The sequence below is a fragment of the Myodes glareolus genome, chromosome 20 (assembly GCF_982192425.1).
Source record: "Myodes glareolus chromosome 20, mMyoGla1.1, whole genome shotgun sequence".
NCBI lineage: Eukaryota > Metazoa > Chordata > Mammalia > Rodentia > Cricetidae > Myodes > Myodes glareolus.
The window spans coordinates 48,349,464-48,361,620 of record NC_142045.1 but is presented as its reverse complement, the minus strand read 5'-3'; positions in this window follow the sequence as shown (position 1 = coordinate 48,361,620).

Genomic DNA, 12,157 nt, shown 5'->3' with positions numbered 1-12,157 from the left:
ACGTACAAATGGTTAAATGTAGGAATGGGTTCTGAGACCAAACTATCTGAGAACATTTGTTTTACTTACTTTTCTGTCTCTGTGAAAAGCACCACCACCAACAGCAGCTTGTGGAGGACAGAGATTATTTGGGTTTACAGTTCCAGAGGATGGGAGTCCATCATTGCAGGGACGCATGGCAGCGAGTGGCAGCCGTGGTAGCCAGAGCAGGAAGCTGAGAGCTCACAAACTCAACTGCCAGAATTAAGCAGAGAACAGTTGGAAGTGGGACAAGGCTTCAAACTCTCAGAGCACCCCATATTTCCTCTAGCAAGGCTGCACCTCCTAACCCCAAAGAGCATCACCCACTGGTGACCAAGTATTGAAATACAGGAGCATATTGGGTAATTTCTATTCAAACCACAAAACTTATCATCTACTTTGCTGTTGTTGGTGCATGGCTGGAATGTAATATTTCCCTAGTACAGATGCTCAGAAAAGCAATGGTTAGAGGTGTGGAGCATCACCCATGCTCCCAGCCCCACCCGAGCTCCAGAACCACCCGTTTTCCCAGCACCACCCAAGTTCTGAGCACCACTTAAGTTCCCAGCACCACTTGTATTTCTAGTACTTGTATAGCTAAGGCAGGAAAGTGTAAATTCAAGGCAAGTTTGGCCTGTGTGTATGTCTATGTGAATGCATGTGTGTTTTGCTGTTTCTCTCTCTCGGTCTCTTTTTTTTTTTTTTGAGACAGGGTTTCTCAGTAGCTATAAAACCTGTCCTGGAACTCACTCTGTAGAACAGGCTCACCTCGAACTCAGAGATCTGCCTGCCTCTGCCTTTCCGAGTGCTGGGATTAAAGGCGTGCGCTACCACCACCCAGCTCTGTTGTTTTTCTTCTTGAGACCGAGTTTCCTGTAGGTCAGCAGGCTGGCCAGCTTTTAAAGGCCGCCTAGTGCATGCGCACAGTGGGATGACGTGGTGCATCACACGCAGATGACGGAGCTCACGCATGTGCGCAAGGGTTTACGCAACTGCGTCATACGTAGATGATGATACAACCATGCCGCACATGAGTCACGCCTGAGGACTTCTCCGCACATGTGTGGCCCTGGAAGCCGGAAGTGTCAGCCATGTTGTGGCTGCATCATAACATGGGTGATTTGTATCACTATGTCTGTGCAAAATATATATGTAGTGCCTGCAGAGGCCAGAAGAGGACGTCGGATCCCCATGGACCTGGAGTTACAGACAGTTGTGAGTGCGTGCTGGGGCTCAAAGTCAGGTCCTCTTTAAGCTCTGAGCCCTTTCTTAAGGCTCCGGCCTCAATTCTGTCATTGTCTCCTGTGTGCTGGGACTGCTGGTGTGTGCTCCCGCTCTGAGGTTCTTACCTGTTTCTCTCTGCTTTTTCTGGGATCATTCCTTGCACCCCTAATTGCTTGTTAGATTTTATGTTAATGTGTGTGTGACGTGTGCAGTGCCCACAGAGAACAGGAGACATTGGATCCCCTGGGCTGGAACCGCCCACTGGTGCTGGGAAATGAATTCAGGTCCCCTTAAGGGCAATGCTCCCCTAGCCCTCCCCTAGCTCCTCTTCTAACTTTTCTCAGACGCTTTCTGGATGCTCCTGGTGCATAATAAGACACTAAGGAATTTGTCCTCCTTCTGAGGCAGAGTGTGTTTCAGAGACTAACTCCAGCAGACAACTTCACAGAACTTGATGCTTCTGGCTTGCTTAACTCTCAGGCATCAACAAAGCAAAACAGACAAAAACAAAACAAAATAAACCGGACGATTCATTCCAGGAAACACAGTGAGAGCGGATAAGTTTCACTTCGCAGTGAAGCTTTCTAAGATGGAGTACCGTGCAGATAGAATATAAGAACAGACAGAGGCCAAAGCTTTAATCCTACAACTCAGGTAGGCAGAGGCAGACAGATAGCTCTCTGAATTCTGGACCAGCCTGGTTTATAGATTGTGTTCCAGACCAGCCAGAGCTACAAACTGAAAGGCTCTTTTTTACCACAGTGGGAGGAATTATGATATATCTGCCAAAAAAGAAAAAAAGAAAAAAAACGGAGAACAGCATACTTAATGTTATTTTTCACGTAAAAATTTGTTTTGACATAAATTCTAGGATATACAAGAAACTCTAAATCTAAATGCTGTGTACTCTGGCCAGAAGCAAGTGAGCAGCTGGCTGGTTGGCTGAAGGGAACAGTGAAAGTGAGCATCCACCTTGAAGTTTGTTTTGGACTTGTGAAACAGTTGTGTTCTGTGTCGTCCCCCCCTCCATGTGTGTGTGTGTGTGTGTGTGTGTGTGTGTGTGTGTGTGTGTGAGACAGTTTATTTGTTGAGGCTAGAGGACAGTTTGCAGTTCCTGGTTTCTGAGGATCAAACTCAAGTCATGAGGGCTGTAATGCAGTACTGAGCCCTCTCACTGTCCCCACTGTTTTACCCCAGGCTGGCCTTGAGGGCCACTAGCTTGCTAGGATTGCAGGTATAAACCACTATGCCAAGTTGTGTTACTTTAAAAACAAACTCAAACTTTCTAAAGAAAAGTTACTTTTATTTTATGTGTATTGGTGTTTTGCCTGCATGTGTGTATGTCTGTGTGAGGGTGTCAGGTCTTGGAATTGCAGACAGTTGTGAGCTGCCATGCGGGTGCTGGAAACTGAATCTGGGTCCTCACGAAGAGAAGTCACTGCTCTTAACCTCTGAGCCATCTGTCCAGTCCCCACCCCTTTTTTTTCCAAAACCCAAACTTTTGAAGTGCATACTTTTCTTCCTTTATTTTTTTCTGGGCAGCATCTCTCTGTGTAGTCCTGCTTGGCCTTAAACCCACAATCCTTTCTCTCTAGCTACTGGGATTACAGGTGTGTCTTACCATGCCTGGCAAGGATCATATTTTATTCAGGAAACACGTCCAAGTAGCAAGCAGTAAAGCCCAGCTCCGTCAAGTAAAGACGCACTTTCTTACAGGCTGTGTTTTAGTCTCACATCTGGGTTGTTCCCGCCATTAATGTGCGTGACGGATTGACGCGGTCTTGGCAGCCCTGTAGCTGGGGGCGGCCCTGGAGGAGAGGAAGTGGGCTTTTCCTCTCCCCCGGGCCGACCCTCCTCAGCCTTCCTCACATTCTTCAGCTGTCTGGGTCGTGCTGGAACTGGCCCTGCCTAGGCAGGCAGCTCGGGCTCTGGCACCGTCCCCAGATTAGCGTCTCTCGCCTTGGTGTCATAGAGAAAGCCCCTTGAAGAAGTGGGGTGCAGCTGTTGATCCCTGAGCAGCTGCCAAGGCTCTGGCTCAGGGACCGTGCGGTGTTAATATTCTAGTTACCTCGAGCAGGTCAACAGCACGTGTCTAATGTAAAGTAATTTATTCTGTTAGTATTTTGGCTTCCCGTTGCCAGGAACTCCTGGCATATGGCGTTCCCTTAAGACGTGGAGACAGAAAGGGAAGACACAGAGACAGAAAGGGACTTCTGGGTATAACAAGGCATCCACATTTATTGCTGTGTTCGGCATCTTGGCTTGGAGATGAGATTCTGAGCCTCATCCCAGTGGTCTCCCAGCTGTGTGACGTTCAAGTGCCGACTCAGGTCTGCTGCAGTTACTACAGTTCTGTTGGGACTCGAGAGCCCCTGAGCCTTGGCTTGGTGACGGGATGGTGGGTCCAGGATGCCTGTAAAGTAGGGACCTTGGTCTACTGGGACCTGCCTGGAGCCCTGCATTGCAACTGTGCAGCATCTTTAAATTTTTTTATTTTACTTTTTTTATTTGTGTACATCATGTATGAATGATGTGTGTACACGTGTGCATGAGTCTGTTTGCATGTACATCAGGTGACATGGCACATGTGTGGGTATCAAAGGGAAACTTGGAGTTGATCTTGATAGTTCTTTGAAAATTAGCTAGTTAATTAATTTTATGCTTGCATGTGTGGTTCATGTGTGGAGGTCACAGGACATCTTGTGGGGGTTGGTTCCCTCCTTCCACCATAAGGGTCATAGGGATCAAATAAGTCCTAAGGCTTGGTGGTCCTGTGTCAGCTCACTAGTTCCCGCCTCCCTTTTTGAGACAGGGTCTCATTATGTAACCTTGGCTGACCGAGAACTGACTGCTGACTGTGTAGGACAGGCTGGTCTCAAGCTTGTAGAGATCTAACTACATTTGTTTACTGAATGTGTGTGGAGGGGGCTTTCTCTTTTCCTCTTTCTCTCTCTCGTTCATTCTTTCTTTTTTCTTTTTCCTTCCTTCCTTTCTTTTGTTTTTTTGCTATTGAGTCTCCTGTATCCCAGGCAGTTCTTGAACTCTCTGTAGTCAAGGATGCCCTTGACTTCCTGATTCTCCTGTTTCTACCCGGAGTTACATGCACATATCACTACACCTTGTTTATTATATCTTGCTGGGGACTGAGCACAGGACTGTCTACATGCTACACAAACACTCCATCACCAGAGATGCGCCCTCTGCCTTTTGTTTTTGTTTGTGAACCCATATGCCACATAGCTCCGACTGGCCCTTAACTTCTGACCCCTAACCCTTGCCTCCCAAGTGTTGAGACGACAGGCATTTATCAACACACCCAGCCTTCTGCATGTATTTTTATCTTCTCCCATTTTGTGGAGTTGTTATGAAGTTTCTGAAGTGAAAGTTAGGACACTGCTTAGGCAGCTTGACAGGTGAAATCCTGCTGTGAGTGGCACTTGGCCCCATACTAAGAACTCTTCTAATGGGCGGGTGTATTCTCATCAACACCTAAAGTTGGACAGAGCAGGGAGGTCTAGCCTTGGCCTTGGGGGGTTGTGCAAGGTGATAATAAGGTTTTGTCTCATGTGTTTGCTTTATAATCACCACTAGATTTTTTTTTAGTTTTATTTACATTTCAATTATTTTGTGTGGCATGGGGTGAGGGTGGGGCTCTTTTATGCTGTATGAACCCCAGAGGTCGAACTCAGGTCCTGGGGCTTTTTTAAAAAAATTAAAAAATTTTTTTATTGATAATTATTGAGCTCTACATTTTTCTCTGTTCCCCTTCCTGCCTCTCCCCTTCCCCCTTCAACCCTCCTTCAAGGTCCCCATGCTTCCTATTTACTCAGGAGATCTTGTCTTTTTCTACTTCCCATGTAGATTAGATCTATGTAAGTATCTCTTAGTGTCCTCATTGTTGTCTGGGTTCTCTGGGATTGTGGTTTGTAGGCTGGCTTTTTTTGCTTTGTGTTTAAAAACCACCTATGAGTGATAACATGTGATAATTGTCTTTCTGGGTCTGGGTTACTTCGGTCAAAATGATGTTTTCTAGCTCCTTCCATTTTCCTGCAAAATTCAAGATGTCGTTATTTTTTTCTGCTATGTAGTACTCCATTGTGTAAATGTACCACATTTTTTTTTTTATCCATTCTTCAGTTGACAGGCATTTAGGTTGTTTCCAGGTTCTGGCTATGACAAACAAAGCTGCTATGAACATAATTGAGCATATGTCCTTGTGGCATGATTGAGCATCTTTTGGATATATACCAAAAAGTGGTATTACTGAGTCTTGAGGAAGGTTGTTTCCTAATTTTCTGAGAAATCATCACACTGAGATCCAAAGGGGTTGTACCAGTTTGCATTCCCACCAGCAATGCAGAAGTGTTCCCTTTCCCCACAACCTCTCCAGCATAAGTTGTCATCAGTGTTTTTGATCTTGGCCATTCTTAGAGGTGTAAGATGTAATCTCAGAGTTGTTTTGATTTGCGTTTCTCTGATGACTAAGGATGTTGAACATTTCCTTAAGTGTCTTTCAGCCATTTTAGATTCCCCTGTTGAGAGTTCTCTGTTTAGATCTGTGCTCCATTTTTTTTTTAAATTGGATTATGTGATCTTTTGGCATCCAATTTCTCGAGTTCTCTGTATATTTTGTAGATCAGACCTCTGTCTGATGTGGGGTTAGTGAAGATCTTTTCCAATTCTGAGGGCTGTCGTTTTAACTTGTTGACTGTGTCTTTTGCTTTACAGAAACTTTTTCGTTTTAGGAGGTCCCATTTATTAATTGTTTTTCTCAGTGTCTATGCTGCTGGAGTTATATTTAGGAAGTGGTTCCCTGTGCCAATGTGTTCAAGTGTATTTCCCATTTTCTCTTCTATAAGGTTCAGTGCGGCTGGCTTTATGTTGAGGTCTTTGATTCATTTGGATTTGAGTTTTGTACATGGTGACAGATATGGGTCTATTTTCATCCTTCTACATTTTGATATCCAGTTATGCCAGCACCACTTGTTAAATATGCTTTCTTTTTTCCATTTGATATTTTTTGCTTCTTTGTCAAAGATCAGGTGTTTGAAGATGTGTGGACTGATATCCGGGTCTCCGGGTCTTCTATTCAGTTCCATTGGTCCTCCTGTCTGTTCTTATGCCAGTACCAGGCTGTTTTCAGTACTGTAGCTCTGTAGTAGAATTTGATGTCAGGGATTGTGATGTCTCCAGAAGTTCTTTTATTGTACAGGATTATTTTGGCTAACCTGGGCTTTTTTTTTTTTTTTTTGCTTTTCCATATGAAGTTGAGTACCGTTCTTTCAAGGTCTTGGAAGAATTTTGCTGGGATTTTAATGGGCATTGTGTTGAATCTGTAGATTGCTTTTGGTTACCACTAGATTTTAAAATGTGGGACTGTGTCATTTACAGGGTTCACCTCCTCACTGTGCTAGCCAAGGTCACGCCTGGCACACAGTAGGTGTTTGGGCAGAGGTTCAGGATGGGGTTGCCACAGTTGCCCTGTGAGGGAATGGAAGGAGTGAAGATCAGTAGAGATTCTGGGCATTGGAAATGAGCAGTGGAAGCCTGTTTCTTATGTGTTTGTAGTGGAGAACGTTCTTCTGGCTAAGAGTAACTTAATTTTTCAGTGTTGAGGACTGAACTCGAGACCTTGCAGTTGTTAGTGAAATTACCTGGTGTGAGTGAGAAGGAAACATGGAGCACGCAACAAACCTGCCTAGGAGTTTATTGGGGTGGGGAGGTGTACAGGCCTGGGGAAGGTCGGTATGGGGGAGCTGAAGATGGCACCTCCAGCTTTTAAGGGTGGCCTAGTGCATGCGCACAGGGGGATGGCGTGGTTACGTCACACACAGACGACAGAGCTCACACATTCGTGCAGCCCTTCTGCATGTGGGTCATGCAGGGTCCTTTAACATTCCTGGGGCCATTATGCACTTCTGCCCGAGGGCTTCTCTGCACATGCGTGGCCCTGGAACCTGGAAGGGTCAGCCATGCTGTGTGGGTGAATTGTTACAGTTAGGCAAGCGTTTTCCCACTGAGTTACGCCCCAGTCCAGTCAGGAATCTGTCCAGGCACTGTTCTAGGAACACTTTTGTTGAGCTAAATATTAATTACAAGGTTACTTGGCTAGTGCAGGATGAAAGGCACAGGTGACTTTCAGTTTGAGGCTTTTCCCTCCCTTCCTCCTTCCCTCCCTCTCGCCCTCCTTCCCTCCCTTTCTCCCTCCCTCCCTCCCTCCCTTCCTTCTTTCCTTCCTTCCTTCCTTCCTTCCTTCCTTCCTTCCTTCCTTCCTTCCCCTTCCTTCCTTTCCTTCCCTTCCTTCGCCTTTTTTTTTTTTTCTTTCGTGGCAGGGTCTTACTATGTGAGTTTAGACTGGCCTCAGACTCACAGAGATCCACCTGCCTCTGTTTCTTAAGTGCTAGGATTAAAGGTGGGTTCCACCATTTTTGTTTTCCTCCAGTGCCCAGGGTTCACCCATGGTCATAGCTCATGTTAGGCCAGTGCTTTACTTCGTATTCATCTCGGTTTCAGTGACCCTTGAAGAGGCTCTCCTCGTCCCAACAGAAATCTCAGGTCCTGGCAAACACTTCTGGACATCTTGATGTCAACAGCTTTAGACACAATTCTGAGAATAGAATGCCGTTTGTGGCTGAATCTAGTGCACAGCAGTGGGGTTCAAGCTATTCACTGTGAAGCTTACCTTACTCTTCGTCGACCTCTGGGGATGTGGCATGCATCTCATCTACTTCTCCTGAACATTTTATAAATCAATAGACCTGGGATTTAAACCCACCCTTCCCCAAAGCAGTATTCTTTCTTTTGACACAGGGTTTCACATACCCCAGCCTATCCTGAGCTCACTACTTCGCCAAGAATGACCTTGAACTTCCGGTCCTCCTTCTGTTTCCCTGGGATTGCAGGTCTATATAGGTCTATACGCGGTACTGAAGTTGAGCCCAGAGTTTCATTCATGTTGAGTGAGCATTCTACCAACTGAGCATGCTCGAGGGTGGGGATGGGGAGGGGAGAAGTGTCCTTGGGGACTCCATCCACCATTTCTTTTTCACTCATTCTTCCCTTAACCCAAAATGGAAAACACGCCTTTTTAATCCCAGCACTCAGAAGGGGCAAAGGTAGGTGGATCTCTGTGAGTCTGAGGCCAACTTGGTCTACAGAGTGGGTTCCAGGACAGCCAGGGATAAACAGTGAAACCCTGTCGTGGAAAAAAAAAAATCTGGGATCTAGCAAAGTGGTAAAGTGCCTCTTGTGAGCCCTGGGCTTGATTCTTAGCATTGGTGAGGCAATGGCATACTGCTCCTAGCTGTCCACACGGGCCATGCTGTCCCCCCTCCCCACCTCCTGGCAGAAGGAGGTGAGTGCTGATTGGCTGAGAGATGAGGTCCCCAGTGAGGAAGAGGACAGCGTTCCAGGGAGGATTTGCTGTAGTCACAGGCCCACTCAGTGGGTGTTCAACGGGGCTTCCTGCCTGCTGAGGGTCAGGGAGCTCAGGTTGGGAGCCCTGCTCCGCAGGTGTCCACCTCAGTCGGGCCCTTCTGTGTGTGGCCGCACCTGTGCCTTGGTTCACTCGCTCACGTGATCTTGGCTAATCTTGGCTGTCAACTTGATCGGATCTGGGATCAACTAAAAAATGCCCCTGGGTTGTTTATTTTAAAGGATTTACTACTGAAAGGAGAGGACCCTTCACCAGAGTTGGTGGCATCTTCTGGCCATAGCCCAGATACCAAAAGGGAAAAGCAGGGCTCCTTCCCCTCCTGCCTTTACCTGCTTCGAGTGTCTGTTGCTGGCACAGTCAAGACCCAGCTTTTTCAGGTTTACAGCATGGACTTTATGTGACTTCCAGGGCATCCTCCATACTTTCCTGGACACATTGAGACCCTGGAACAACTGGCCACGTGCTGTGACTACCAGGTTATCCATCTCTCTTGCCCTCAGACTCTATTGTGGGTCTACCCACCCTGAATAGTGTGGGCCAATCTAATAAGCCTACCCCCTTTCAGATTTAAATTTGACTTTTTTTGAGGGGGGGTTAACATCTTCAATGTAGTATATGTTAGCAGTTATTTTTAAGTAATTATTTTTATGATTTTTAATTGTATATGTGAGTATTTGCACATGTGTACAGATGTCCTCAGAGACCAGAAGCCTTGATTACCCCTGAAACTGAAGTTACAGGTTATTGTGAGCTGCCTGAACTGGGAACTGAATTCAGGTCCTCTGGAAAAACAACAAGCTGTTTTCAACCAATAAACTATCACTCCAACCCAATAAACCACTTTCTTTCTACCTTCCTTCCTTCCTTCCTTCCCTCCTTCCTTCCCTCCCTCCCTCCCTCCCTCCCTCCCTCCCTCCCTCCCTCCTTCCCCTTCCCCTTCCCCTTCCTCCCTCCCTAGCTACGTAGCTTCTGAGGGATTCCCAAACCCCTATCCAAGGTCACAGAGCTAGGTTGAGCCAGGAAGACCACAAGTCCAAGGGCTGCTTCAGCTACAGGTTGAGTTCAAGACCACCTTGGGCAAATCAGTGAGACATCTCAGAATAAAAAGTGAAACAATTTGGGGAGGCTCTGGATGTTGTAGTTCTGTCGATGAGTCCCTCCCTAAATGTGGGGGACTGTAGGTTCAATCTCTGGTAAATCAAACTTCAATAAAAAGAAAAAAAAAAAAGACCGCACAATCAGGAAATAGTTGTACCGAATTTTGAGCCCCCAGCTCCCGCTGGCAGGGGCTGTGTGCTGTGGTTTAGGTGAGTGCCCCAGTGGTCACAAAGGGCATGTTGCTGGCATGGCATGGACCCATTAGAAGGTCTCTGGGGAGGCCTTTACGCCATTGAGAGTGTTCCTTTATCTTTCCCTTGACTGCTGGCCGATGCTATAGGGAGTCTCTTCATCATGTAGCCACGCCCACTGTGGCTTGTGACCTTTGCCTCCGACCCAGAGTCATGGGGTCACATGATCACATCAGAACCTCCAAAATCACAAACCAATCAAACCTTTCGTCTTTCTAACTTGACACCTCAGGTGCTTTGTTACAGTGGCAGAAAGTTAACAATATTATTTCTAGTACCTGTTGCTGTGTTTGGCCGGACATGGGCAATGAAAATTTCAGAACAAAGGACCATTTGTAAGGCTTATATACAAAAAATATTAGAGACTAAAACAGAGCAGATCCTAAGGTGAAAAAGAAATTGTCCCCAGTGTTATATATTGTTCATAAGTTAGCATCGGCTCCTGGGTAATAAAAACACAACTTCTGCGTGTGAGGTTGCCTGGGAGCAATCAGGATTTCGGAACATGCCTGACCTGCCCTGACACTCGCTGTCATTTTTAGAGGGTGTCAGTTTCAGTGTGAAAGATGGGAGTGTGGAAGTTCTAGCAGGGCCCCGAAGGAGGCAGGAAGAAAAGGCTGGTGGAAAGATGGATCAAGAGTAAGAATTTGGGCTGGAGAGATTGCCCAGTAGTTAAGGGCACTGGTTGCTCTTGCAGAAGACTGGTGTTTGGCTCTTGGCACCCATGTGGTAGTTCACAAATGTTTGTAACTCCAGTTCCAGGGTTTCCAATACCCTTTTCCTGACCTTGGTGGGCAGCAGGCATGTTCCTGTGGCACACATTCATTCATGCAGACAAAACAATCACAGAGAGAGAGAGAGAGAGAGAGAGAGAGAGAGAGACACTGACTGGGCAATGGTGGCTCATGCCTGTAATCCCAGTTCGTGGGAGGCAGAGGCAGGCAGTTCTCTGTGAGTTTGAGACCAGTCTGGTCTGCAGAGCGAGTTCCAAGACAGTCATGGTGGTTACACAGAGAAACCCGGTCTTGAGAAACTACACACGCACACACGCACACACGCACACGCACACACAAAGAGTCGGAGGAGGTATGCTTGAGTAGCATCTGTGAGAAGGGAGGGGATTCTCTACAGGAGGGAGCAAGCAGCTCTTCATCAGACATCAGGCACTTCAAACAAGTGTGTGTGTGTGTGTGTGTGTGTGTGTGTGTGTTTGTATGTAATTTTTATTTTGTTTTTCCCATAATTTTTAAAATTGTTTCTTGGTGAGTTTCACAGCTTGTACCCTGCGCCCACTCATTTCCAGTCTTTCCATCCATGTGTGTCACGGAGTATCCTTTTGTCCAAACAAAACTTGCAAATGTTCATTTCAGTGAGTTCTTGGTCTGATTCCAGGCCTCTGGCTTCTGCTACACCACCAATCCTGGGCCTTCCTTCACTGAGACTCTAGGATATCCAGCTGCTCCTAGGTGGGGTAGATATGGGGGTGGGCCAGCTCAAAGCCTGGCCGGGGCCTGGGTGATCACTGTTGGTCAGCCCACCAGTTCTCCCCCACGGCTCCGGCAAGGGAACCGGCCAGCTCTCCCTTGCCCACATTACTGAGGGCGCAACCGTGTGGTGACTAGCGCCAGCTCAGCACAACACTCAGATATCACCACCATCATCACCATGCCCTCAGATCGCACCCCAGAGTATAGACATCAGCATGGCCACCAAATATCAACACAGACCCCATGCTGTGGTTGGGACTCGGACCCAGATATGGCCCTCAGTGGCACCGTGGCCTCAGGTTGTTCCTTATCCACTGTTGCCTCTGACTGTCTTCCGTTCCACCTGGCACGGCTTTTTTTTTTTTTTCCCCCTGCAAGGTCTTGGCATCTACCCCTGGCCTATCTGGACCTCACGACATAGATAAGATTGACTTGAACTCACAGAGGTCTGACTGACGCTGTCTTGGGAGGGCTGGGGTGAAGGTGTGTACCACCATGCCTGGCTTGTGTGTGTAATTTTTAATTCCTTTTCTCTAAGTATATAATTATGATGACCCAAAGGCTTTGTGTTCATGATAGTGTTATTTCAAATAAGAGAAATTTGGAGAGAAAGTGAATGGATGTAATAGAATATTATGTGG